The sequence below is a fragment of the Rhodnius prolixus genome, unplaced genomic scaffold, assembly GCF_049639745.1.
Source record: "Rhodnius prolixus isolate KJV_2025 unplaced genomic scaffold, Rpr scaffold_7, whole genome shotgun sequence".
NCBI lineage: Eukaryota > Metazoa > Arthropoda > Insecta > Hemiptera > Reduviidae > Rhodnius > Rhodnius prolixus.
In genome coordinates this window covers 14,985,422-15,010,258 of record NW_027411582.1, presented here as the reverse complement: position 1 = coordinate 15,010,258, position 24,837 = coordinate 14,985,422, and the positions used below count along the sequence as shown (strand labels likewise).

At 35.1% G+C, this 24,837-nt stretch overlaps 1 protein-coding gene across 10 annotated transcripts in view; it reads right to left on the bottom strand.

The window, feature by feature from the left end:
* The window catches only part of LOC141447041 (5-hydroxytryptamine receptor 1-like), a 590,328-nt gene that overhangs the window by 98,760 nt on the left and 466,731 nt on the right, over window positions 1-24,837 (bottom strand). The gene's annotated exons all lie outside the window — the stretch shown is intronic.

The window sequence follows — 24,837 nt, the reverse complement described above, 5'->3', positions numbered from 1 at the left end:
GAAACTTATGCTCAGAGAGTTGGAGGAGGGCAGTCCCAGTTGGAGGGAGGCACCCAGTTAAAAGGAGGCAGACACAGCTGGAGAAGTTTAGTTTTCAATCTAGTTTCAATTAAGTGTTAATCGAGTTTCAAGCAAGTTTTAAGGAGTTATTAGAGTTTATAGTTATTAGTCAAGTTTATGAGTTAGTCTTGGAGAGTCAGTGTTGCGGAGTGCTTCAGTGGTAGCTAGTTGGGCAATTAGTCAGTTGATGAGTAGAGCTGTGTTAGTGCAGCTGAGACTAGTGCAATTCGGTGCAGTGCGGACCAGTGGTCAGTCGGGGAACAGTTTTGTGGCGTTACGAAGTGAGTAAGTAACAGTAAACTGTTGTGACTGTTGTAAATGGTGACTGTAATGAATAGCGTTAGTTGCTTGTAAATGTTAATGTGAGTAATGTTAACGTGTTAATAAATCAGGTTATTACTTACAACTTTAGCGAGTTTTATTAGTTAAACAAACCCACACATATTAAAATAACTAGTGGCAGGCATTAGTTGTGTGAGTAAAGTTTTTATTTGGAGAAAAACTTTACAATATCTTATTAATTTATTGAACAGAGTTATATTGAACAATAACCTTGTCCCACCATTTTGCTACAAAAAGTAGAAAATTATTTTCATTATTATTTTAATTATTTAAGGCGCGTCAACATCTGTGGTTATTGGCTCCCAGAGCTTTTGTCAGTGCACTGCCCGGCCTTCGGATTCGTGTTCTATGGGTTACAGACAACACTGTTCATCACTGAACAGGTGAGCTGTAAGAAGCTCCTAGGAAGAGAAAAATCTAAGGGACCAGCAGCTGGATTCGAACCCGAGATCTCCGAGTGGGAACACAATACGCTAATCGCATAGCTAACCTCTTTCCTGTCGAGAATTATTATTTTTTTCAACTCTCTTTTCTTTCACTTACTGCACATTTTTGCCAAAGAAGCCGCAAATGTTTGCTTAAAATTGGTAGAAGCTTAAATATGATGGTCTAGATTTTTTAAAAAAGTCCAGCTGCATCGAATCAAAGAATTTTCTTTTTCTTTTTTATCTTTTATTGAATTTACAACTGCAACGATTGTTGCAACAAGTAAATGGGAGTACATGATTAAAAAAAAATAACACGTGAAAATATACGAGTGGAGAAGGCACCCAGTAAGTGTTACTCCAATATCTTGGACATATATGTATGCTCTTATGATGACAGTAGATCGCGAGACCATCTATTCTCTTCAATCTTCTTGGAGGTTCACCTGGTATTGCGGAAGAAGATAGTTGTTCCATTAGAGGGTTGGGATGTGCTGCTGTAAAGGAGTGAAATTTGTGAAAACTAGTGTTAGCAAGATCTGTAATGAAAGGGATTTTGATGTCATTACGGATAGTGAGGTTAGACACATAGAACGGAGCGTTAAGAAGTTTTCGTAGTATTTTTGATTGTAAAGTCTGGGATGCGTAAAGAATTGGAACGTTTAGTCGATCCCCACATACTTCAATGCCGTATGACCAAATAGGTCGCAGTAACAACAGGTTTAAAAGTCTTTTATTTTGTAAGTTGAGTTTAGATCGTTTGTGAAGTAGTCTGGCGAGAAGTTTTGTAGCGTTGGTTAGTTTCTTGTCTTTTCAGTCTAGTATACTTACGGTGACCATTATTTTTGTATCTAAAAACAGGACAAGGAGCAAAAAAAAAACCTATAAAAAATATTAATACGTTTATTAACTCGAGATCGGTTATTACAAAACAATGGCCATATAATAGTATAGGTTAGTTTAGTTAGTTTTTACAAGACGTTTAGCGATCGATGTTTACACTAGTCGACTAGTCCAGGGGTCGGCAACCCGCGGCTCGCGAGTCGCATGCGGCTCTTTTATCCAAATTTTGTGGCTCTTCAGCCTGTCCAAAATATATCTTAAATTTCAATTTTATTGAAACAAATGAAAATTTCATTTATTATAGTAAAGATATTTTTTCAAAAATAATTTTAAATGCGATAGGTTTCAAATTGAATAGAATTATATTAAAATACAGTACGTAATATATAGGACTGCCGCCATTTTCATTCAAATACAGTTTTAGTTATTATTTATTTGTTTATTTACTTTGCAATATGTGAAAATAAATACATAAAACATTTAAATGTTATTGCATATTATAAAATCATAATTTGTGAATACAAATGATCTACAGAGTTTGTTTACACTATCATCCTTGCGGCTCTTGGTAAGATTTATTAAAATTATTTAAGGAGAAATGGCTCTCGACTTGAAATAGGTTGCCGACCCCTGGACTAGTCTACTCTATCGGTAAAACAAGTTGTGTTTTACGCTAAAGGTTCGTCCAAAGATAGAAAAAAATTTTCTAAACGATTATTTGCGAACTTAATTATTATACATTTACACTAAATTTTTACATTCAAAAATTAAATTTGAGTATAATTTAAATTTCATTGAAAAACAGTACAAATAAATAAAAAACACGACATTTACGCTTAAAAAAAAAAAGGACAGCGTCTTAAAAAACAGTACTGTCCTGCCAAAAACAGTACGAATGGTCACCGTAAGTATGGGGGATTCCATGTCAACCGTTTGTCCTAGGTGCAGTCCAAGGTAGCGTACTTTGTTCACAGTTGGTACAGGAGTTTGGTTCAAGATGATGGGAGGTAGGATTTTCCGTCTTAGAGTAAATACTATAAATTTTGATTTCGTAACGTTGGTTTTGTTTCGCCATTTGATAAGCCAGTCCTGTAAGTGGTTGATGTACGTTTGAAGTGTTCGTGTAGCGATAAGAGGATCGGAATGAGGAATTTTTCATTATTAAATGTGTAAATAAAGTATTATTATTATTAGAAGTTTTCGATAAACACTCGATCTATACGCTATAGCAGAATTACAATCACAGTCTACAGTCTTCCGCCTTTTGTAACCTCTCTAGTTAATGTCATGCACCTAATTTTTCGCACAGTCCTATTCTATTTATATCTGAACTTAAAAAAAATTGGCCACAGATTTTAGATAGTATATCGCGAGACCATCTATTCTCTTCAATCTTGGAGGATCACCTGGTATTGCGGAAGAAGATAGTTTTTCAATTACGGATGTTAGAATGAGCTGCTGTAGAGGAAAGAAATTTGAGAAAACGAGTGTTTTAGCAAGATCTGTAATGAAAAGAGATTTTGAGGTCATTATGGATAGTGAGGTTAGATACATACGAGGGTCGTTTGAAAAGTCCGTGCAAAGTCAGAGAGATAGCACTACTGGCGCGTATCGAGGTTATGTTTAGTTAGTAGCATCTCTTGGAAGAACACACACCAAGTTTCAGCCAGATCGGTCTATTTCTTTGTGTTTGGCATTCGTTTGAATCGAGTGATTTTCAAAAAATGGACGAAAAAGAATTTCGTGTGTTGATTAAACACTACTTTATGAAAGGCAAAACGCCTCAGGAGACTAAAGAGAAGCTTGATAAACATTATGGTGACTCTGCACCTTCGATTAGAACAGTTTATAAGTGGTTTCAAAATTTTCGGAGTGGCCATATGGGCACAAGTGACGCTGAACGTTCTGGACGTCCTGTTGAGGTTACTACTCCAGAAATCATTGATAAAATCCATGATATGGTGATGGATGACAGAAGAGTGAAGGTGTGTGAGATTGCTAGTGCTGTGGGCATCTCGAATGAACGGGTACATAATATTTTGCATCAACATTTGGACATGACAAAGCTATCCGCAAGATGGGTGCCGCGATTGCTCACGCTTGACCAAAAACGAAATCGTGTGAAGTGTTGCAAGGACGGTTTGCAGCTGTTCCAGAAGAATCCGCAGGACTTTAAGCGTCGTTTTGTCATGGTGGATGAAACATGGATACATCACTACACTCCTGAGACCAAAGAACAATCTAAACAATGGGTTACCAAGGGGGAATCTGCGCCAAAAAAGGCGAAGACCGTTCCTTCGGCCGGGAAGATTATGGCGACTGTCTTTTGGGATTCGCAAGGAATAATCCTCATTGACTATCTGGAAAAGGGTAAAACTATTACAGGTGCATATTATTCATCGTTATTGGACCGTTTGAAAACCGAGCTGCAAGAAAAACGCCCACGATTGGCCCACAAAAAAGTCCTTTTCCATCACGACAACGCACCAGCTCTCACCTCAGCAGTTGTGGTCGCAAAATTAATGGAAATAGGGTTCCAACTCGTTTCACATCCCCCCTATTCTCCAGACTTGGCTCCCTCGGACTACTATTTGTTCCCCAATATGAAGAAATGGCTGGCGGGAAAAAGATTTTATTCAAACGAGGAGGTGATTGCAGAAACGAATGGCTATTTTTCAGACTTGGACAAATCCTATTATTCGGAAGGGATCAACAAACTAGAGCAGCGTTGGACGAAGTGTATAAGCCTAAAAGGAGACTATGTTGAAAAATATAAAAGGTTTACCCCAAAAAATTAAGTAGTTTTTATTTTTGCACGGACTTTTCAAACGACCCTCGTAAAATCTATCTTTTATCAGCAAATAGAGAATGATTTGAAATAAATTCTTAAATATATGAAAAATACTTGACCAATTGCAGAATTGAATCAGAAAAAAGAGAGGAAAAGAATTCTTGTAAGTAACAATAAAAGAGAGGCATCCATGATGGTCAGGGAACGCTTGATAAGGGATGACATAAGTATTATTAGGGTTATTGGGGTGCTTAGGGATGAGAATATTGATCACTTCGGGGATGCTTTTTTTTACCATTCACTTCTTTTCTCTTCTTGAAACGTTTCCCAATGATTGCACTATGGAAATCAGAAAAATGTTCTTTTAGAGATAAGAAATTATTAGAGTGAAGAAAATAGATAAATGATTCTATTTTTAATGAAGCCCACAATTTATTTATTTATTATTATTATTATTTAATTTTTTTTACTGAGAATTTCTTGAAGAGTTAGCGCTAAAGATCCATCTTTAAAAGAACTTACCCAAACCCTATTCACTAATTTTAATTCTCCTTGTCCACTTTTGCCCTACCTTTCATGCTGTTTAAATCATTCTAAGAACGTCTGCTTCTTCATTCTTGAGCTGCCATGCTCAGAAAGTCAAACAAATGCTGAGTGATTTTTGTAAATGTGTAAAATGTAACTGTTTAATAATTAATAGTGCAGGAGTCTTTTATTGTATCTTATCGTTTATTATCTTTGAGAAAAATCTCCTGATTGACTAAAAATTTGTAAATCTAAATCCAATTTGACAAGAAACAAGATCAACTCACATTTATTACAGTAATTAAAACTGTCCAGTAGGACAGTTGTATAAGGGTTGATCGTCAAAAAGTGCACGAAAAAGCGTGACTTTGAAAAACACCCAACTTTGACAATTTTTTTTCTCTTTTCCAATAAAAGATAAAATTCCCAAATTTTCTTTAAAATATAGAGCTATTTTTATAGAGCAAATCCTCCTTTATGACTGATTTTTTTTTTTTGCAACAACAAAGATTAAATAGATTTCGAGAAATAAGTGTCTGAAAATGGGCAAAAACGGCATTTTTATAAAATGGTCTTATGTAGATGTGCATTTTGGGGGGGTCACGACGCTGTAAATAGAATGGGAAAGGAGTTAGTCCCCATGAATGTACGAGGTGTGGCTATTAAATAACGAGATTGATGCTGCTACAGAAGAACTATGCATGCGCCAGATCTTAACGACCGATAGCTGCGCTGCGTAAAGCCTTCTCTTTCGATTGCTGCGTCTCACGTGTTTGTAGAGAAAATCTGTCTGACCGGAACCGACGTTTGTGTAAGAGGTGTTAGTTTCGTTTTGCCGAAAACATGATACTACACATGTAGTAGAGCAACGAATTGTCGTGAAATTTCACATCATCAAAACTTGGTAAAACCGCTACTGAAACTTATCTTTTATAAAAAGAAGTTTATGGTGATGAATGTTTTTTTCACGTGCGCGAGTTTTTGAGTGGTTCAAGCGTTTCCAAGATGGCCGAGAAGAAGTCGGAGATGATGACCGCCCGGGGCGTCCTTCCACTTCCAAAACGGATGAAACTATCGATTATAATTAATCATCATTACTACCGTGTGGTGCTTGCTCAACTCCGTGAAAGAGTAAGAAAAAAACCACCCGATTTGTGGAAGAACAAGTCACGGGTTTTCCATCAAGACAACGCGCCAGCTCACAATGCATTGTCTGTGAAGACGCTTCTAGCCAAGTACAACATCCCAGTTTTAGGCAATCCGCCTTAAAATCTGCATTAAAAGGAACACGATTTCAGTCCGTTGAAGCTGTTAAAGAAAAAGCGGCACGCGTCATGCATGTGCTCACAGAAAAAGACTTCCAGCACTGTTTCGAACAATGGTAAATTCGCATGGAGCGTTAAGGGATAGGGGAGTGGTGTATATTGAAGGTGATAATAACTAAATATGTATACATTTAAAATAAAATGTTTTACAGCAATAGTCTCGTTATTTAATAGCCACACCTCGTATGTCTTATTTATTCACAGTGCCCAGCAAGGAATCCAACCAAGAATCTGAGACGTACCCCCGTAAAAGACTCAGCCATCCCATTATCAATAATTAAATTGACTACCCACCAAAAAAACTTAGCAACATTAGCAGTTTAAATGATCGTAATATTGGCTTGTAATAGGAAGAAGAAATCAAGACATATTTTACAAAATTGGCCAACAAAACGTTTAGCGACAGGGAAATTTATGGCTGCAGGGAACATATGTTGAACAAACTGTCGGCTAGTCTCTATGTAAGTGTAATTTTGCTAATAGTCAAGAGTTCGTGCTTTGTTACTTTCTCAGTTAAACTGAATCTAGCCATCTTAATCCGCTTTTTTAAAAAATTAATGGTTTTCTAATTGAAAGTTCTGTAGAATTTAATAGTTCATTATTAAGAACTATTGTTATTCTATAAAAAAAAGAATAACAGAATAACTTAATTCCATTAATCTCTACTTTTGTTTATTCCCTTCTTTCGGGATAAAAGACTTTTTATTTATTTAGAACTTAAATTGGATTTCTTTTAATAGAAAAGCTTTATTGGTTTTTCACTCAAATGTTAATAGCTTTTGTAAAAAGGATTAACTTAACGAAGATATGGAAAGTGGAAAAGGGGGGTATCGAGAGGTTAAGTTTTCTAAGTAGGAAAAGTGGAATTAGGTTTGATCAGTTTGTGTTGTTTTAATAGTTTTTGTTAACGAGTTTTTTTTTAAGTTTGGCCCAGTTACTGGTTTTTTTGTTGGAGAATTGAAGAAGAGAGAGAGAACGATTGGAATGGAGAGGTTGTTTTCAAACAGTGATGGGGTTCTAAAATAAAAGGTAATTGGCTTTAAGTATTGGCGAGAATCGGCTCTTGGTTTGAAGTTTACCCAAACTAGAACAAAGAAAGGCAGTTTTCTCGATTAAAAAAGGTTTATCTTTTCATTTTTTTTTTACTTTTTCTGTAAAGGTAAACATAGTGTTTATTTAGAGATTTCTCTACTTGTTTCTTTTTGAACCAGTATCTTATTCCCAAACAAATACTCCCCAAACAAGTACTTTTACAAACTTAAGAGAATGTAACAAAGTTGACATAAATAAATTCTTAACGAAAAAGAACATAAATTCAAGCTTTTCTTATATCAGAAAGTGAATCAACATTCATTATAGCTTCTTGAATCCTGGCAGAAACCATCAATGCCGAATCTTATTGTAACCAAATTAACGTAATGCATCAAGAAATTGGCAATAATGAAGCCATCTTTAGTCAATCGAAAGGGGATTCCCATTCTGTTGCATGGCAACGCTCGGCCACATATCTCACGTTTGACTCACCCGAAAATTGTTGGAGCTTGGCTATGAGACTCTGCCACACCCGCCCTACTCACCGGATCTCTCGCCTACTGATTACCATTTTTTTTTTTAGACACCTGGACCGCTATTTACAAAATAAAACATTTATTGACCCAAAGAACATTAGAAAATGCGTTTTCTGAATTTATAAATTCTAAGGATTCCAAATTCTATACAGAGGGTATGGGGAAAAGTTACCCACACGTTGGTAGAAATGTATAGAAAGTAATGGAGACTATTTTGATTAATAAAAACAGTTATAAATCATTAAATTTTAATATTTTTCTCTTTTTTTTTTTTTAATATCCTTTTATTGAGATTTACACCTGTACCTACAGGGTACAATAAGTAAATGAGATAAGTGTATAAACAAATTATATTAGTCACCCAGTTGATCACGGGGCCAACGGCGCCTCAGCCGTCTTCGAGGATTGGAGGGTAGCGTAGTTGAAGACAAGTTTGCAGCTAAAGGGTTGGGATTAAATGAGAGTTTTTTGATGAAAATTTTTATATCGAATTTTGGCTAGTTCGGAGATGAGTGGAATTTGGAGATCTGTATGGATTGTGTGGTTACTAACATAGAATGGAGCGTCTACTATGCGGTGGAGTATTTTGGATTGCAGTGTTTGTAGTCTATTGATGTTGGATTTTTTAGCTGTTCCGTAAAGTTCGAGTCCGTAAAGTCCATATTGGTGGTGAGAAGAGCTGTATAGAGTCGTCGTTTGTTCTGTAGTGTGAGTTTTGAGCGTTTGTCGAGTAGTCTGGCTAGAAGTTTTGTATCGTTTTGCTTAGTTCGGTACGTTTAAGTCTCGTATGGGGGTTCCAGGTAAGTCTCTTGTCTAGGTACATTCCAAGGTAGCGCACATGGTCGGCTGGTGGGATAGGTGCATGATGTAAGAAGACAGGTGGTGGAGTTTGACGTTTGAGGGTGAAGACTATGTATTTAGACTTAGTTGGGTTAATTTTTATTCGCCAGTTTTCTAACCAAGGTTCTATTGAGTGAAGGTGGGACTGTAGTGAGCTTACTGCGAGGATAGGGTCAGAGTGTGTGGAGAGAATGGCAGTGTCGTCAGCGAAGGTGTAAATAGAGGTATTAAGGTTAGAAGGTAAGTCGGCAGAGTAGATTGTGTAAATAAGAGGAGCTAAGACACTTCCCTGTGCCAAGGACGGGATAGATGGAAGAGTGAGTAGTGCCTTGAAGAACTTGGAAGAATCTGTCAGAGAGATAAGAGCTGATATGAGGTAATAAGTTTTCTTTTAAAACCATAATCCTGCATTATTTTCTGGACAACCCAATACATGTTGGTGATAGAAAAGTAAGAATTCCAAGTCCTAAGAATAAAGAAAAAGTACTTAATTGAAAAAAAAAAATGCTGTAAATTTAAAGAATTTTAGATTAAAATATAATAGTTCTGGCAGTCTTACTTTTGACCACAACGTGCCTTTGATGGCTTTGTCACGCCTCGTTGACAAAACCACGAATAAAATTTGAAATTTTATACCCACACAAGTGAGAATGACCAATTTGTAAGCATTTTTACTTAACTAACTTCAAAACATTTGGTTAAAACCATAGAATTAATTGATTTGTAATTCAGGTAAATCAGATAAATAGTTAGCTATTTATTGATATTACACCGGACAGTATATCCTAGATATCATTTCCAATCATCACTGTGAGATACAATTAAACGTACTAGCTTCAGGAAATTGAATTCTCTAGGAATTAACTCGCCTTTCCGGCCAACAAGGTAGATAGCAATTTCCAGTTCTAATTCCGTCTGGGTAGGAAGTCATAAATTGTAGAATGAGGTCTTATTAAATCATGATACAATAAATAATATTATTTTAAAAGAGAGAATTGAAACTTTTGTTTTGGAATCTGAAAAAAAAAAAAATAAGCCATCTTGGTTTAAGTTTCAATTTATATTCTCTTTAAGTAGCAGAATTAATTTTCTCCCAACTAGGAATTATTATTTGAAAATATGAAAATCCACAAAGCGTTCCAATTCTCTACGCCTCCAGGCATTACAGTCAAAAATACTTCGAAAACTTCTTAACGCTCCGTTCTACGAGGGTCGTTTGAAAAGTCCGTGCAAAAATAAAAACTACTTAATTTTTTGGGGTAAACCTTTTTTATTTTTCAACATAGTCTCCTTTTAGGCTTATACACTTCGTCCAACGCTGCTCTAGTTTGTTGATCCCTTCCGAATAATAGGATTTGTCCAAGTCTGAAAAATAGCCATTCGTTTCTGCAATCACCTCCTCATTTGAATAAAATCTTTTTCCCGCCAGCAATTTCTTCATATTGGGGGACAAATAGTAGTCCGAGGGAGCCAAGTCTGGAGAATAGGGGGGATGTGAAACGAGTTGGAACCCTATTTCCATTAATTTTGCGACCACAACTGCTGAGGTGAGAGCTGGTGCGTTGTCGTGATGGAAAAGGACTTTTTTGTGGGCCAATCGTGGGCGTTTTTCTTGCAGCTCGGTTTTCAAACGGTCCAATAACGATGAATAATATGCACCTGTAATAGTTTTACCCTTTTCCAGATAGTCGATGAGGATTATTCCTTGCGAATCCCAAAAGACAGTCGCCATAATCTTCCCGGCCGAAGGAACGGTCTTCGCCTTTTTTGGCGCAGATTCCCCCTTGGTAACCCATTGTTTAGATTGTTCTTTGGTCTGAGGAGTGTAGTGATGTATCCATGTTTCATCCACAGTGACGAAACGACGCTTAAAGTCCTGCGGATTCTTCTGGAACAGCTGCAAACCGTCCTTGCAACACTTCACACGATTTCGTTTTTGGTCAAGCGTGAGCAATCGCGGCACCCATCTTGCGGATAGCTTTGTCATGTCCAAATGTTGATGCAAAATATTATGTACCCGTTCATTCGAGATGCCCACAGCACTAGCAATCTCACGCACCTTCACTTTTCTGTCATCCATCACCATATCATGGATTTTATCAATGATTTCTAGAGTAGTAACCTCAACAGGGCGTCCAGAACGTTCAGCGTCACTTGTGCCCATATGGCCACTCCGAAAATTTTGAAACCACTTATAAACTGTTCTAATCGAAGGTGCAGAGTCACCATAATGTTTATCAAGCTTCTCTTTAGTCTGCTGAGGCGTTTTGCCTTTCATAAAGTAGTGTTTAATCAACACACGAAATTCTTTTTCGTCCATTTTTTGAAAATCACTCGACTTCCTCGATTCAAACGAATGCCAAACACAAAGAAATAGACCGATCTGGCTGAAACTTGGTGTGTGTTCTTCCAAGAGATGCTGCTAACTAAACATAACCTCGATACGCGCCAGTGGTGCTATCTCTCTGACTTTGCACGGACTTTTCAAACGACCCTCCTACGTAACAATGTTTGTTTTTTTAAAAATAGTGCAGTAATAAATAAAATCAAATTCTTCCTCTTACTGCATTCTCGAAGATCTGAATTCAAGAACTTTCTTTACTTCTAACTTTCATTTTGCTGCTTTACTCCTCGGCTATTTCTCCTAGATACAGTAATCTCGAAAAGTGTACAGTTATGTTCTCGAATTACACTCTGTTCGAGGTTAATAAGTCATAAAATGGATGGATTCGTACTTAATTTAATTCAATTAAAGTTCATGAGAAAATAAATATGCTCAATTTGTGCCCAAAACAGTGGAGGTAATGTTGGAACCCTGCTGGTATTATGGAACCCAATAATATTTTGGCAGCAAGTGATCTTGTGTTAACCAGTATCTGGCTCAAACTGTCGCTAGGTAGCACTAGTGTGCAAAGTGTTTGGTTCAGTTGCTATTGTATTGTTCATCTTGAAAACTTTAAGAAGGCAAGTTCAAACTGTTATTTTTTGTTTTGCTATCAAAATAGTGGTAGTTATCCGCACTATATATTGCTTCAAAGGGATGTAGTGCAGTGATTTTCATTTGTGAATCAGTTCATATGACTCCCAAATTTTTTTGGTGACATATCAAATCCAAGATAGCGATGTTTGTTTTATGGAACCCTGTTCTACACTTGCAGTAGTAAAATTGCATGATGTTCCACATTACAAGCAAATCATTTATATTTCTGGGGAAAAACAGAAAAAGAATCTAAAATGGGGCTAAAAAAGCTGCAAACATATTCATTGTACCTAAAACCACTCAAAGGCGACTTGCAATAAAAATACTAAGATGTTCCATATTACCTGCACCTCAAGTCAGAGGCGCCACTTTCACTTTTTCCATAAAATTGAAAAGGTTGCTCATCTGGTGGTTGGAGGAGAGTAAATTTGAAGACAATAGTGCAAGACTAATGTATAAAGCCAATACCAGAGAAAGCAATACCAATTGTTTGAAAAGTCTAGCATTGGTAAGTCAAAAACAAAGATGGGTTCCATATTACCACCACTTCCTGTACAGACAACTTGGCTTGAGGTAAATATATTTAGTTTCTTTAATCACAAATAAATGTTTGGTTTATGTTAATACATAAACAAATTCTAGTTTTTAGTTTATATAATGCTAAAGAAAGCATTGCGATTGGCCTGATTTTAAATTTTAAAGTTTCATCACAGTCATCTTTTTTTGTCCCAGAGTTCGAACCGTTTTTTTGTAACCATCAACCAAATGTTGTTTTATTTATCATTAAATTGCTTTATTAATCAAACCGCTTTACTTATATTTTGCTGCTTTTCACCAGGAAAATGGTTTTAATGAATTTTATATCTTATAATAAAAACATGTAGGTCTCGCTTTTAATTAAAATCTTTTTTTTTTCGAAGAAAATTCATTTTAGGTGGGCTTAAAGAGAGGAGGAAGGTTGATTAAAGGTTTTTCCACTATGGTGGCTTTTCATTAGACCTAAGTTGTATTGTGGCTTCTAAAATATTCGTACACAGAATTTGGATGCCTGTAAAATGTGGTTGAGAGTATTAAAGTGTAGTTGAGGGGGCTACCTTCTATGAACCTATAACAACTGCTTATCGATATTAACAAAACTATCGTGTAGGGAAGGTTACAAGAAATTTAGAGAGTCCCGCCTTTACCGGTGAAGTGCGTTTCACGTTACCGTGGTCTTGACCAAATAAGTGGAATAACACATTGTAAACTATCATTATAACTATTATTATTGAACAATTATGTACTACCATTAAACTATTGTTAGCATATTCATTTTAAAACTGTCCGGTAGGACAGTTGTATAAGGGTTGACCATCAAAAACTGCACGAAAAAGTGTAAAGTTGAAAAACACCCAACTTTGACAATTTTTTTCTATTTTTCTATAAAAGATAAAATTCCCAAATTTTCTTTAAATCTTACTCCAAACCATCCTTTATAACTGTAATTTTTTTGCAACCACCCAGATCTAATAGATTTCGAGAAAAAAGTTGCTAAAAATGAGCAAAAACGACTTTTTCAAAAAATGTTCTTGTTCTTGTTCTTCTTGTTCTTCTTGTTCTTCTTGTTCTTCTTCTTCTTGTTACCTTTTTTGTAAACAACGTAGCGCCTAAACGCGTGAACCGATTTTCATGAATGAGGTGTCATTCGATTCGGAATTTTATGTAGATGTGCCTTTTGGGGGTCTCGGCCCTGTACATCGAATGGGAGAGGAGTTAGCCCCCTTTATGTAAGGCCCCCTCCAAAATTATTATTACTAATTACTCTGTAAATCTTGGCCCGATTTTGATAAAATTTGGTAGGATGATAGGGTTAGGGCTCCCCTACCTAACAATAAAGCGACGATCTGCTCTTACACTTGTTAAGGGGAAGTATAGCAATCGTTTCAAATTATCGACACGTGAACCGATTTTCATGAATGAAGTGTCATTCGAATCGAAATTTTGTACAGATTTGTACTTTAAAAGTCTCGACGCTATGCCTCATAAGGAGGAAAGTTTGCCCCACCCAAATAAGGCCCTTTCTAAAACTATTATTACCAATATTTCTACAAAGCTTAGTCCGATTTTGATAAAATTTAGCACGAAGAAGTGATTAAAGCTCCTCTACGTGGCTGTGAAGTGCCATCATGCTCTTACACCTACTAAGAGGAAGTACTGCAATCGTTAAAATTATCAATGAGTGAACCGATTTACATCAATGAATTGTCGTTCGATTCAAAATCTTTGCCTTTTAGGGAGAAGTACTGTAATCGCAGTTTATTTTTCTTGCTCCTCTTAAAAGGAAGTACTGAAATCGCAGTTTAATTTTGCTATTTACGTACAAATACCTTCCTATTTTATTCAAAACGCTTTCTCAAAAAAATGGTTATTGAGGATGGTTTGGGGACCGCAACTATAACCATTCTTTAAAAAGATCTCTCCAGTGGTAGTTACGGTTCCGATTTAACACCTTATCAGGTTATAATGATAGAATAGCTTATTCCAAATTTTAAAAAAATCTGTAAAGCAGACGTAACTTTGCTAATAGACAAAAAGGAAAATCTATCCAAAAGGTACAAAAATCTCCTTAACAAAAACTTACAGTTTAAAAAGTTAAGTATAAGGGTTGATTAAACGCCAAATGTACACAAATCAGCAAGTACCCAACATTTCATTAATACTTCATTGATATTATTTAAGTAATTTTACCGCATTAATTTTCATTAATATTTTTTAAGAATTTATTAGATGTCACAGACCCTTATGCTGGCCAGTTCATTCATAATAGTTATAATTGTGATAAAATGTATATTATATCTTCGTATAAATAGGTACTTTATTTTAACTCTATTCCAAATTATTCTTCTGATTTCTCTTTAATGTGCCCTTTATTCTGAAGTTGTCACATATACATGCATGTTAAATTAGAAAAAGACAAATTTAGAGTCGGCTACTGTTTAAATTTGAATCACGGAGGATTTAAAACAATATTTCAGTCTTGAATTCGTCTTACCGAAATATTCGTGAGGACAAATAACACACAGTTAATAACAAGTAGATTATTCAACATTATTTATTCATTTCTCAATTGTAATTTAATTTAGTTCCCCTAATTTTACTTATAGTAAAATACTGGAATAATTAGCTGTCCTAAAAATATGCATATCTTATTTATTTTATATTACATATACACAACATTGTGGGAAGAACATCTAGATGGAGAATGTAATTGAAGAAAACTATATTATTTACGATAAAGCCAGATTGACTACTACATAAAATAACAATTGCTTTAATCGAAGAATGAACTTAAACCGACGATTTTTATTTAAAAATAAAAATAAATAAACAAAATCATTGATGTATGTTGGTGTAAGCAATTTTTAAAAAAGTTTATGAATTTTTTAGCCTCATATTTTTTTATTTTTTATAACGTTTTCTTTTTCACCTGTAATTAATAGTTTGATTATTATAGATAAATAGATATTACAGTCAATCTAAGTTAAATGGTGTGCTACTTGAACAAATATTTTGTAGATGAAAATGGCCAGCATAAGGGTATGTGACATCTAATAAATTCTTAAAAAATATTAATGAAAATTAATGCGGTAAAATTACTTAAATAATATCAATGAAGTATTAATGAAATGTTGGGTACTTGCTGATTTGTGTACATTTGGCGTTTAATCAACCCTTATACTTAACTTTTTAAACTGTAAGTTTTTGTTAAGGTCATAGACTTAGTTTTATTTACACACCACCTCAACAATAGGATAGTTGATTGTTTGGCTGGGATAACCTTAGGGCCCTCAAGATCTTTAGGAAATGGCTACCCCACTTTTCGCTACAGATACAATCGCAAGTAACTAATGAATGTAACATCTCAATTCGATTTCCAATTCCTATTTTTTTAGTATTACAAGGTATATCGGACAGATTCACTTAGAAGCGAAATCTTACCAACAAGGAGCCATTTCTGAGTTTATCTAAAGTATCGAAACAGAAAAATTAATCAAATAAAAGTAAAATTTTAATCTAAAATCTGTAGACAACATAAATTTTTTTTTTTTACTTTATTTATTTTCACAACTGCAGTATAATTCTGCAACAAGTGAAGCTGATATAATATGATAACAGAATAAATACATGAATAGTATGAGGGGAGAATTCACCTCATTGGTGAAACTCTCAAAGTGGTACAGTTCACTATTGTACACTGGCACTTACTTCATTTAGAAGATCGCGTGGCCACCTGCGCTTCAACCGCCTGGGAGGATTTCCTGGTAGAGTAGTAAGTTGGGATACAAGTGGATTAGGATGTGAGGTGATTGATGTGTGGAATTTAATGTAACGGGATCTTGCAGCTTCTGAAACATTAGGGAACAAGGGAAATCTCGGTGCAAGGTAGAGTTAGGGACATAGTAAGGAGCATTTGCGATTCGACGGAGAGTTTTTAACTGGAAGGATTGGATTCTATAGATATTTGAAGCTTTGGCTGAGCCCAAAAGTTCCATTCCGTAAGCCCAGGCAGGTTTCAGTATCATAGAGTAGATAAGTCGTTTATTCTGTAGTGAGAGTTTTAGATCGTTTGTCGAGAAGTCTGGAGAGAAGTTTGAATCGTCTGTTCACAGTTCTTTCCGTTTGAGTCTAGAGTGTGGATTCCAGGTTAGGCGTTTGTCCATGAAGAGTCCTAGGTATTGAACCCAATCTGTTGTGGGAAGAGGAGTGAGGTTTAGGTAAACGGGTGGAAGGATAGTTCGCCTTAGGGAGAATGTAATGTAATTACATTTGCTTTCATTGATTTTAATTCTCTATTTCTTTAGCCAAGGCTCCAGAGAGTCTATATGGGATTGAAGGGAGCGATAGGCAAGGCCCGGAGTCTTCATGAGGAGAGAGGATTGCCGTATCATCGGCATAAGTAAAAATTTAAGGAAAAAAATGAGTGCCGAACAAGAACTATGATTAGTGACCAGTTACTACAAATAACAATATTTAGAACGTTAGAGTTAAGAAATATCGGAGAAGCAAATGAAACAAACAGACAGAACAAACAAATAAAATCCAATTTTTCTGGAATGTTACCTTTAGGAATAATTCAAAAAGAATACAAAGGTTATCTCGCACTATCTCCAACTTAAATAGGAACCTTCGCTAGTATATTATTCAATAGGTCTGAGACCGTGGAGATACTGGATTATTCTCAGCCATTGATATTCCCTGAGGAATTTTGTTTATTCATGACATTTTTTTGCGAAATAACGATTTAAAAAAAATACAGTTCTGATGCTTCAATTCAGCTCTTCAGGGATTTAAAAGAATAGATCTATTTTCTTGTTTAGAGAAATTAGATAATCCAAAAAAAAAGATAAAAAGAAAGGTGAAATTTATAGGGTAGTTATAAAAAGTATCATTATATTTAGCGTTCTGATATTATCTTCAGTTTGATTAGCATCTTGCGTTTTATAAACAATTTTTGTGCAGCTCCAAATCTGAACCTTCCTTGGTCATTCTAAGCATCTTTTCTCTAACCAATATCCCCGTAGTGATCTAGAATTCACTGAAACACCTGTTTTGGGCTTTGATAATCTCTTATAATGTACTTTTGAGGTTTTCTTGTGCTGAAAAACTGACCGAAATTGCGTCTAGGGACTCAACCAGTAGCACAAACTTTTCGACCAAACTCCTTAACAATTAAAATTACCTCAAAGGGAGCAACTTGGAAACCCCTAGGATCGTTTTGCTGAACTATCTGTACAAAAAAACCATTCGACAAGAAAAATAGGCTTAACTCTTCAGATAAGATTCAATCCAGGGCACTTTGTCAGTTCATTCACGATAAAACTCTTAAAGAAAGTAAAGAGAAAAGTAATACTGCAAAAGAGTTCGCATCAAATTAAGGGAATCTAAAAAAATGTATACAAAAGGCAATACATCCCAGAAGTGACTTACAGCATTTTACTGCTTTCAGAACAATTATTGTAAACTTGAAAAGTTATTACTTCTAAATACAGTAAACTAAGGATTCAACATTGGCGAGGAATCGGTCCAAATAAAAACAACAACTCGTCCTTTTGCCAACGTTTCGACAAATATATTGCCTTCTTCAGGGCCTGGATATTACAAATACACTCTAGAACACTTTATACTAGAATGCCCTAATTATAGCCCATTCAGGAAGCGTTATTTTTCTGAGTTTATTGCCGATAAAGCCGGTATTCATTTGCTCTTAAGTATTCAAAATAGGAACCATTTAGACAAAATGTATTTTTTCATTATAGCAGCTTTAAAGTTAAGGTCATTCTGTTTAAATGAATGAAAATAAAACATAAATAATAGGAGCAATTAATTTTATTAATTATGTAAAGAAATTTTTAAGTTCATTGAAAAACTGTGGTCGTTTATTTTTGTTTTAATTTTAATTTTTAAGTTTAAGTATTGAGTAAAATTGTAATATCCAGGCCCTGAAGAAGACAAATATATGTGTCGAAACGTTGGCGAAAAAGACGAGTTGTTGTTTTTATTTGGACCGATTCCTCGCCAATCTTGAATCCTTAGTTTAATAATTTACGGTCACGAAGCATATATTCTAAACACAGTTTTGAAATAGCAATTTCAGTCGTTTCATACTCTTCAAACGGCCGTTTCAACAAATAGTTTGAATTTTAGTTAATAATATGTAACAAATTTTAAATGCTGAATCGACCCGATTTATTGTTGAAGTCTGCCCACAGAAACCTCGCTGCAAAACAATTTACTTAGAATGAATATTTATTTGCACTTTGATTTTTATTTACGATTCCATCACAATAATATTAGTTTTGAGAAGATAGAAGGAATAATTCAGTTTTATATTTGATAAAGAAAACTTGCCATCAATTTTCTTGTTAGAATGAAATTGCAAACAAAATATGTGTTGTGTTCTAACCTAGAAAAATGTTGAACATTTACTTGAACTTACATGTAACCAATAAATAAGTTTAAATTCTAATGCCATATAAAGTAGATAGAGGTTATGTTAGCCAGCACACATTGGAATAAAAGGTCCCTTTATTGACTGTACGAGAACTCTACAGGATCATCTCGTTTGATCTCAAACCCACATACACCATATCACTTTTCTTTTGATCGATCTTATCCACTTCAGTGTGCACCATTACCTACATACATTTGGAATTGGCAATTTAGCATTAAATAGCTACAGGGAATCGTATATTTCCTATTTGATAACAATTTATACGTTTGAAAGATTCTTTTCCTCAATTTTTTTACATATTAGCTAGCTGATGTTTAGACTTTAGGTTATTTGATTATCTCAATGCAAAGCGAGCAAAGAGAAAACATTCTTAAATTAATAAAGAATCTGTTTTTCCACACTACTTGATTAGTTTCTTGATGTATGTAGGTTTACAGTGCAGGAGTTATATCTTAATTTTGAGAAATACTAACTTCTTCAACATCTCGCAAAAACCGAGAGCATACTTGTTTAGATAAAATGTTTAAATCGAAACACAGGATATTTATAAGGGCTTAATGGAAGTTAGGTTGCATACTAGTTTAGATAAAATGTTTAAATCGAAACACAAGGTATTTATAAGGACTTAAAGGAAGTTAGGCTGTAAACTTGTTTAGATAAAATGTTTAAATCGAAACACAAGATATTTATAAGGGCTTAATGGAAGTTAGGCTGCAAACTTGTTTCGTTGAACTGTTTAAACCGAGACACAAGATATTTATAAGGATTTACTGGAAGCTAGGCCGCAAACTTGTTTCGATAAAAAATTGAATTCGAAACCCGAGAACTCCGTAACTCCCAACCTCACTATCACTTATAAGATTATTGATTTCTTGATAATTTTCTTCTAAATTTAAAGCATCAAAGTTCATGGTCTTATTTAATTATGTTTTTGCCTGAATGAAAGCATAGGCTCTCGACATTTTAAAACAATTATTATAATTGTCAATTGAGTGCTTGCATAATATTATAAAAGTGATTTCTAAAAGATTGACATGTTGATTTGTGCGATTTAACTGTAGTTACAAGAAGAGGCAACAGAAGTATTGGAAGTGTTTGTACAAGGCTGTTGAGGTTAGGACACACTTCAGATTTAACCTCTAAATGTTGTCCTACTCGTACCTCTATAAACATAACAGGCCTGCCTGCCTACGTCATTGATACCACAGATTTTTTATTTTGTAAGTTTTATTTATTTCTCTATATTTTCTTGGTTGTAACCCATATTTAAACAAAAGAAAGTTGAAGGTTTTTAACAAAAAGTTCAGCAGATTTTATTAGTGCTACATACTTCCAAGACAGGGGAATAGATAAAATCATTTGTGGCCCAGCTTCTCCTGTACAATTCCATTAGAACATCTTCCGTAGCAAAAGATCTGTAAGAGAAACGACAGTATCTTTATTGTTATTTTGAGGCAAGTCTATATCTTAGGTCATTTGTCCCCGGAGATTTTTCCAGTGCACTGCCAGCCTCCGTAAGGTGTTCTCTCGTTTCACTGTCCATCACCAGTGAGATGTAAGTTGCTCCTAAGAAGAGAAAATCCTTTTACGACAGTTATATTATTGACCACAGAAACCATGAATGGATTTACAAAAGAATCAGTGGCTTCAAATGAGGTTGAATGGTAGAATTACCAGAAAAAGCCGCATATTAAAGGTCAAAGAGCCGCACAATAAAAGTCAAACGATTTGATGTGGTCGCGAACAATGTTTTTGACCATCTCTGATTTATAAATATTCGAAATCATTCTAATGGTTGTTGTTTTTGTATGTAGCGCTACAGCCCAGGGTGGGCCTTGGCTTCCTTAATAATGCCTTTCCATACATCCCTATCCATGGCCTTTTCTTTCCACCTGCGGACGGAAAGTGTTCTTAGGTCCTCCTCAACATCTTGAAGCCATCTTCTTCGTGGGCGCCCTTTTCTTCTCGTGCCATATACGTCCCCGTACAACATTTGCTTGGGCATTCTATCGTCCTGCATCCTCTCCACATGGCCCAGCCACTCAATACGTCGGATTTTGATAAATTGAACGACACTGACATCCTGGTATAGCTCGCACAGCTCACTATTTTTACGAATTCTCCAGTTGCCTGACTCACTGTCTAACACAGGTCCGTATATTCTTCTTAGCATTTTCCGTTCAAATAGCCTGAGGCTGTTTTCCATTCTAATGGTAAATTTGTATTTTAAAGGGTTTTTAATATTTTTAAAGGGTGAGGACTAATGCTAATCTTGCCTTTAAGGGCCGTATCAGTAAGATATACCAATTAGTACCTTAAAGTAGGCACAATAGATCTATTAGATATCAATTTATGGGCTGCGCTGCCACTTCCAAACTAATCTAAGAAAAAACATGACCATAATCTAAATGAGAACCATTTGTTGCTAAAATAATGAACTTTAAAATGGAACTGCTTCATGCAGAAATATTTTATTTGCGATATTTGCTCTGAAGTTACTTAGTATGATTTGATCTACTGCTTTTTTAAAAAATAATTATTGCATAATTATTACACGCCTTCAGCTGCCATTTGCAAGCCTTTTGCCTTAAAACAAAAAGCCTAAGGGCTGGAATGGCCTAGTTATCTTCTGTCTCTTTAGGTGTCACATAATCGTGTGAACTTCGATATCAGAAATTATTAGATTCATTCATTTTTTTTGTGTGTTCATCTTCTAAAAAATTCTTGTTAAAGCTTCGAGCAATTTTTCTGGGCTCAAAAAAAAGAGCTTCATGAAACGTTGAATTACCCAAGATTAAAAACTTGACACGAAAGAAATATCTCCATTTACAAGAACAATTATTAGAAATAGAGAACAATTTTGATGATATGGAAATTAATTAAATGAATACATAAACGTTGAGAATGACAATAAATTTTGTATACCTAGTGTAAACAATGTACGGTGTAATATTAATTAATCTAGCGAGGCTGCTTGTTATTCGAGAATGAAATAACAGATGAAATTTAGGATGAAAACAGATGTATATATATATATATATATATATATATACATATTTATGTATGTACAGGTAAGAGTATGATGTGGAAGGTAAATGATACCTACAAATCAACAACATCCAACCATTATATGTAATATTTACACAATACTAACATGTTCTGTCTCAAACAGATCTAACCACAATAACTTTATAACCAACAATGTTAACTATTAGGACGGAAATTGGTTAGATGATATTTTAAAAAAAGGTTTTTTATGCATAACTAAAATATATTATTATTATTCAGACTGGGCAAACCAACCATACCAGAATATAGTAACAATGGGCACAACGAAACTTACAAACTATCAAGTGGGCACAACGAAACATACAAACTATCAAGTGGGCACAACGAACCATACAAACTATCAACTGCTAACCTAAATATTGTGGTTATCATTACTGTAGTGTTTCAACATTCAGTAGCAGCGGAAATAATTGTGAAATGCAACTAAACAACGCTAGCCAATTGGTAGTCATCTATTAGTTAACATTCAAGTTAAATGTTGTATAGAAGTACAAAGTTTTTAGTTCGTTTTGTTTGTCTCCTTTCTAAATTTAACCACAATAATTCATTTTAGTTTTAAACGAACAGTTTGGTCTTGATTCTTGAATGCAGAATGCATGAAGAAACCAGGGTACAAATGAACACTTCAACGGGCAATTAATGGAACAAAATTATCTTCGGCGTCGAGTCCTGTATCTATCGATGGAATAATCTAAGAATGACGATGAGAAGGTTATTGTTTAGTGAGGAGGTTACTGTTTATTGAGGAGGTTACTGTTTATTGAGGAGGTTATTATTTATTGAGGAGGTTATTGTTTATTGTGTAGGTTATTGTTTATTGAGCAGGTTATTGTTTATTGAGGAGGTTATTGATTATTGAGAAGGTTATTATTTATTGAGGAGGTTATTGTTTATTGAGGAGGTTATTGTTTATTGAGGAGGTTATTGTTTATTGAGCAGGTTATTATTTATTAAGGAGGTTATTGTTTATTGAGAAGGTTTATTGTTCGAGATCCCAACGGCTTTAAAGTAAGTCTTCCAAGAAAAGAACGTGGATTTGATGGCTCTTCACTTAAGACGGTCCTTCTAACCTGAAAACAAGATATACTTTCAAGTAAGCGTGAGTAGAGATGATTCAAAAATGTTCATCTCGTACGAAATATGTCTTTTAGTATTGTTTTGAGAATGTATCGTTTAAATATCGTGAATTAGCGCATAATTGAACTTCTTTAATTGCAGTCGATTTTCCTCCATTGCAATTATTCACTAGCTAGGTTAATGTTAAGAAATTCTGAAAATTTCAAGCCTGTAACTTTTACTTCTCATGGATAGTGCAAATGTTATTGCACGTAGTTTACATCCTTTGCACATGTTACTTCTTGACAGTGAATAAATTAAAAAGGAAATGAGTTAAAAGCAGTGATGAAACTTGAATACTGAATAAGAAAGAGGAATGAAAAGGAGTAAAGGAGAACTATAACTTCCTTGCCGTTTCCCGAGTCAGAACCTTTCTTCCTGACGACAAAAAAAGACTCGGCTGAAGGCTCTGTTGTTCTCCCAGACATGACAAACAGTAAAATAGAACGCTCTTTTAGCAATATGTTACGACAAAACAGGGAAATGTGTTTGACAACTAAGATTTATTTTATATTTAAAAAAAATGCTTAAGCATTTTTTTCTATGAACCCTAGAACTCTTTATTTTAAATAATTATCATCATTTATTCAGCTAGAATAAAACGTTACTTCTTAATTCTTCCATGTAAACCGTATACAATTTTTTATTTGGAAGCTGGTGACGTCTCCTGTGGTTCCACGTCCATCTTGTCTCACATCCTGTGGTTTTTTAATCTGGTCAAAGTTAATCTTATCCCACTATTTCCTTTGATAATTCCATTTACGCGCACTGTAATTTAATTTTGTTCTTAATTAAGTTCCGTTGGGATGATAAATGTTTTATAAGCTGATTTTCTTTTGCATTTCTCTAAGCGCCACTTACTATTACTTTTAAATCTGTTTAATTAGAAATAAACAGTTCTAGTTTTTCCATCAAGATTGCCTGTAGGTAATACTAGCATTCAACTTGTTCTAGAATAAGTAATGTAAGTACTAGTAATGTAACTATTACGGCCTTGCAACTTGTCTACTACGAGGCGTGGCTATTAAATAACGAGACTATTGCTATAAAACATTTTATTTTAAATTTATACATATTTAGTTATTATCACCTTCAATATACACCCCTCCCCTATCCCTACAACGCTCCATGCGAATTTACCATTGTTCCATAACAGTGCTGGAAGTCTTTTTCTGTCAGCACCTGCATGACGCGTGCCGCTTTTTCTTTCACAGCTTCAACGGAGACTGAAATCCGTGTTCCTTTTAATGCAGATTTGACTTTGGGAAACCAGATAAAAGTCACATGGGGGTCAGGTCAGGCGAATAAGGCGGATAGCCTAAAACTGGGATGTTGTACTTGGCTAGAAACTGTTCTTGACAGACAGGGCAGTGGTGAGCCGACGCGTTGTCTTGATGGAGAACCCATGGACTTGTTCTTGCACAAATCGGGTCGTTTTTTTTCCTCACTCTTTCACGTAGTTGAGCAAACACCTCACGGTAGTGATGTTGATTAATTAAAATCGATATTTTCATCCGTTTTGGACGTGGAAGGGCGACCTGGGCGGTCATCACCTCCGACTTCTTCTCGGCCATCTTGGAAACGCTTGAACCACTCAAAAACTTGCGCACGTGATTCAACATTCATCGCCATAAACTTCTTTTAATAAAAGATAAGTTTCAGAAGCGGTTTCACCAAGTTTCATGTGAAATTTCACTGGCAATTCGTTGCTCTACTACATGTGTAGTATATCATGTTTTCGGCAAAACGAAACTAACACCTCTTACACAAACGACGGTTCCGGTCAGACAGATTTCTCTACAAACACGTGAGACGCTGCAAAATCGAAAGAGAAGGCTTTACGCTGCACAGCTGTCGGTCGTTAGGATTTGGCGCAGGTATAGTTCTTCTGTAGCAGTATCAGTCTCGTTATTTAATAGCCCTAGGATTTTGGCTGTAAGCTGAATGCTTTTGGCAGTTTAC